The sequence below is a fragment of the Gossypium hirsutum genome, chromosome A04, assembly GCF_007990345.1.
Source record: "Gossypium hirsutum isolate 1008001.06 chromosome A04, Gossypium_hirsutum_v2.1, whole genome shotgun sequence".
In the NCBI taxonomy this organism is placed as follows: domain Eukaryota; kingdom Viridiplantae; phylum Streptophyta; class Magnoliopsida; order Malvales; family Malvaceae; genus Gossypium; species Gossypium hirsutum.
In genome coordinates, this window is record NC_053427.1 from 77,820,770 (window position 1) to 77,825,944 (window position 5,175).

Here is a 5,175-nt window from a genome sequence, read left to right on the forward strand (position 1 = left end):
TTCATGTAATTGGTAAACTACAGTATTCTAAACAGGGATAACAATACGAATAGCCCTAAAGCCCATTCTCGGCCCAAATGGGCCCACACGCTCGTGTGGCCCTTTTAGCCCAAATTTAGCCACAAATATGAGATTCACCTAGCCTAGTCCAATATTTACTACACAATCAAACAACTTATCCAATTGGGCCCGTAGGCCCATTGGGCCCACATGACCTCTTTCGGCCCATCGCGGCTCGAAGTAGCCATCCTACAACTTGAGTAGTGAGCTATACACACCTGATTGGAGACTGGAGTTAATCCACGCTCCGAGCACTCTTAGCAGACGCCCAACCCAAACGAGCACGCCATAAAGCGAAAGAGATCAGCCAAGAAATGTACCTTTACTCTCCTCGTGGTTCCCTCTATTTAAAGCCAGCTTCGCAACCACTCTTATGTTAGCTTCCCGATGTGGGATCCCTCCAACATCAGAGTTTAAATTCAACACCAACTCTTGCCGCCCCCTGTTAGCAAAATAAATGCTCCTTGCTTGCCATGGGATTCGAACCCATGCCTCCCCTTAAATGCTCCATACGTTACTTGCCACTAAGCCACAAGGCATTTTGTGTCATATTTTATCCCCAATTAATTATAAGGTCTAAAGGCCAAAGTCCAGGTTCCCTAAAAAAGAAACCAAAATAAATTGCAAGAGCCAAGGCTTCAACCCAGGCTCCCATACAACCTTAATTACGCCACTTCCACTAAACCACATTGGTCCATGTGTCATTTATTTAACACAATAATTTAAAAGGCCCTCATCCAAGCATACAGGTTTTTTTTACTTAATACCAAAATTTTTGCTAAAGCCCAAGTTTGAACCCAAGATTTCTCCAACACTTCTCAAAGCCATTAACCACTAAAGCAAACATTTAATTATTTCATTTCATTGCACAATTAAATACCTATATACAACCTCCTTATGGACCCGCACTCAAGGCCCAATACTTCTAGGCCTAAGTTCGGGGTGTTACAATTCTACCCCCCTTAAAGAAATTTCGTCCTCGAAAATTTCCACTCTCAGACTACACCACCACACTTTCGCTGTGCACTCTGATACTAATAATACTAACATACACCCAAAACATTTTTCCATCGGAGCAGATAGATTTCACAAGCAACCAATTTCTACATTTCTAGAACACACACCAAATAAATACTAAATCTAAATTCAAGCGTTACAGTTTACTCTAACTAGAGAGTTCCAGTATAGTGCTACTATCATAGTGGTTTCTCAATATAGCATTTCAATCTACAACAGTAAACAAAGTTAGAGAACTTACAGATTTGGTTCCGAAAACTCGGTGTGCCACACTTCCAATAACATCTTTCCAGAAACAAGTCAAGTTTTGTTGATAAATTTCAAAACAAAATTTTTAGAAAAACCCTTTTCAAACCCCAATTTCAGAAAAAGAAAAAAAACAACAATAATTTATTGCTACCCATACCCCAGTCGAGTTTTGTAACCTGGCTCTGATACCACTAAATGTAACACCCCAAACCCGGCCCAGACGTTATGGCCGGATTCGACGTGTCACATTGAAGTTTTTAAGAAAACCCATGCCTCTTTCAACGTCCTTCTTAGTGTTTAAAAATATAGTATTTGCTAAGTTAATAAAGTGAATGGAAGTTGTGCACCAGATAGGTATCCGAAACAGAAGAGGTGAGCCATGAAGGCTGCTTAAGTACCAAGCTCTTGATTGGATCCAATCCTAGACATGCCCACAACCATTGCCACACTTTGGTGCTAGGTTAGGTTTTGAGAAAAACGAGTTGGAACTCATTTAAGTAGATATTTTTGATACACCGATTAATTGTATCGTTGCGTTATTTTGAAAACAATTATCATTTTGGAAACGTGCCCTAGGTCTAACTCATATTATTATCAGAAAAATATAGGGTTTAAGATAAAATAATCCCAGAAAAATAATTAAAATGACCTTATTACAACCCAAAACCAAATAATAATATTAATAAGATAAAACTTATAAAGAAATAAATTGGCTACTTATTACAATTAAAAGAAACAGAAACAGTAGTGTGGCCATCTCCGAGTCCCTCGCAGCTCCAAACCATCAAAGCTTAGGGATTACCTGCACAGTTAGAAACGGGGTGAGTTTACGAAAACTCAGTGTGTAACCCCAATAACAAACAAACAGTAAATAACACGGTATCAGTACAATCTGGGCCAAAGCCCTATTTAGTCTTGACATATACTGGGCCGAAGCCTTTCCATAAATCATATCACTTGGCCGAAGCCTTTTCATAAATCATATCACTAAGCCGAAGCCTTTACTGTAAACGGTATATCCCTTAGGCCCATTTCAATATCACATGTAATGTCAATGGATGTATGCAAGCCCATTTCAATATCACATGTAATGTCAATGAATGTATGCAAGCCCATTTCAATATCACATGTAATGTCAATGAATGTATGCAAGCCCATTTGGGGAGACTACTCGACCTACCATCAGCTACTCTCCACCCGTACCAACCAAGCTCTCCATGTGGGGAATAACTCAACCCACCCAACCAAACTCTCCACTGGCAGCATAGCTGCTTTATCATATAACTGGAGGCCTAACCTCTTTTAATAACTGGGGCAAAGCCCTTTCTGATAAAATGGGGCAAAGCCCTTTTCGGTAAACTAGGGTAGAGCCCTTTTAGCACTTCCTCCATCAATATAACCCATATCCCATGCAATATGTCATGTATGCAGAATGTCATGCCCATATTTGAATCAAACAATCACAGTCAAGTTATTCATATCACCAACATATATTCACAATCAAATCCGGCAACCACAAAGTCCAAGTCAGTCACTTGCCCACAAGGGAAAAACAATCATTTTTCATATTATAAAGGTATTTTCGTAATTTTACCAAAATTTACGGTCTTCCATGTTCATTACAATTGTCAATATTTCCGAGTGTTTAAATAATAATCTTTAACCCACTTATCAAATTCGGGCTTTTGGGCCCAAAACCCCTAATGGGCCCTACGAATGCTGATTTAGCCCACTAAGCCTGCTTAACCCAAATTTTACAACAATACTAACCGTGTTAACATGCAACTTTTCCAAATTCCATTTTCTATCAATTTTAAGTAAATAGGCCAAAAAGCCCATTTGGCCCAATTCCTGCCCATTGAGGCCTAACTTACCATCGTGCACAAAATTGAGTTCTTACCCGTTCCATCAATCCAAACACCGATCATATCGTATCTATCGCATCTTTAAGCAAAGGCAAAATCACAAGTTCCCAACATGCAGGAATTTTAGCATTTCGGGTTTTCGGCGAATATTAATCTAAACTACTACGAGGGTTATTACACACCTGTTATGGGTTGAAGTTGAAAAGTTTCCAAAATCAATCTACGATAACCACCACCTATCACTCAAACTTAACTAATCCAATATCAATATATGTAAATCCTAAGCACATCAGTCATACGGAACATAAGGGCATATTCGTCATTCTACCATACAGGGGTATTACGGTCACTTTACCCTACAGCGGCTTTACGGTTTTTTTACCTATTAGGGGTATTTTAGTCATTTCATCCTACAAGGGTGTTTTGGTATATCTACAAACCAAGGGTATTTTAGTAATTTTATAAACCAATGGTATTTCTATAATTTTTAGAAAGTTAAGGGTATTTCTGTAATTTTGTAAATCAGGAGTATTTTGGTAATTTTACAAATTGAGGGTATTTCGGTAATTTCACAAACCAGTGGTATTTTGGTAATTTTACAAACTAGAGGTATTTTGGTAATTTTGTAAACCAAGGGTATTTTAGTAATTTTATAAATCGAGGGTAAAACAGTAATTCTGTAAATCGAGGGTAAAATGGTAATTCTGTAAATTGAGGGTAAAATGGTAATTCTATAAATCGAGGGTAAAACGATAATTCTGTAAATCGAGGGTAAAACGGTAATTCTGTAAATCGAGGGTACTTTGGTAATTTTACAAATTGAGGACATTTTAGTAATTTGGTAAACTAAAGTATTCTAAACAGGGATAACAATACGAATGGGCCTAAAGGCTATTCTCGGCCCAAATGGGCCCACACGCTCGTGTGGCCCTTTTAGCCCAAATCTAGCCACAAATATGAGATTCACCTAGCCTAGTCCAATATTTACTACACAATCAAACAAACTTATCCAATTGGGCCCGTAGGCCCATTGGGCCCACATGGCCCTTTTCGGCCCATCGCGGCCCGAAGTAGCCATCCTACAGCTAGAGTAGTGAGAAATACACACCTGATAGGAGATTGGAATTTATCCACGCTCTGAGCACTTTTAGCCGACGCCCAACCCAAACGAGCACACCATACAGCGAAAGGGATCAGCCAAGAAAGGTACATTTACTCTCCTCATGGTTCTCTCTATTTAAAGCCAGCTTCGCATCCACTCTATGTTAGCTTCCCGATGTGGTATCCTTCCAACATCAGAGTTTAAATTCAACACCAACTCTTGTCGCCCCCTGTTAGCAAAATAAATGCTCTTTACTTGCCATGAGTTTCGAACCCTGGACCTCTTTGCCAACTCTGTGACGCCACCTTGCCACTTCACCACAGGCTCTTTTTGTGTCATATTTTATCCCCAATTAATTATAAGGTCTAAAGGCCAACGTCCAGGTTCCCTTAAAAAAAACAAAATAAATTGCAAGAGCCAAGGCTTTAACCCAGGCTCCCATACAACCTTAATTATGCCACTTCCACTAGACCACATTGTTCTTTGTGTCATTTATTTAAGACAATAATTTAAAAGGCCCTCATCCAAGCATCCAGGTTTTTTTCACTTAATACCAAAATTTTTGCTAAAGCCCAAGTTTGAACCCAAGGTTTCTCCAACACTTCTCAAAGCCATTAACCACTAAAGCAAACATTTAATTATTTCATTTCATTGCATAATTAAATACCTATATACAACCTCCTTACGGACCCCCATTTAAGGCCCAATACTTCTAGGCCCAAATTTGGGGTGTTACAATTCTACCCCCTTAAAGAAATTTCATCCTCGAAATTTTCCACTCTCAGACTACACCACCACAGTTCCGCTGCGCACTCTGATACTAATAATACTAACATACACCCAAAACATTTGTCCATCGAAGCGGATAGATTTCACATGCAA